We start from the raw sequence: 201 nt of genomic DNA, 5'->3' as shown, positions 1-201 counted from the left end.
ACATGACCCGACGAGAGAAAAGCATAATGATTTTGGAAATGTCATTTCCAAAACCAGGGGGGCATGTGTTATCACCGGAATTTGACCAAGCCAGAGGTGGGCCGCGATCAAGATGGACTTGAAGATGTGTACATCAAGAAATAGGTGAATCGGCCTTTATGCACAGAGTTTGGGCTAGTTAGCCCGTGTATCTTAATATAG

The sequence above is a fragment of the Lolium rigidum genome, chromosome 3 (genome assembly GCF_022539505.1).
Source record: "Lolium rigidum isolate FL_2022 chromosome 3, APGP_CSIRO_Lrig_0.1, whole genome shotgun sequence".
NCBI classification, from domain to species: domain Eukaryota; kingdom Viridiplantae; phylum Streptophyta; class Magnoliopsida; order Poales; family Poaceae; genus Lolium; species Lolium rigidum.
Note: the sequence above shows the minus strand (reverse complement) of the source record.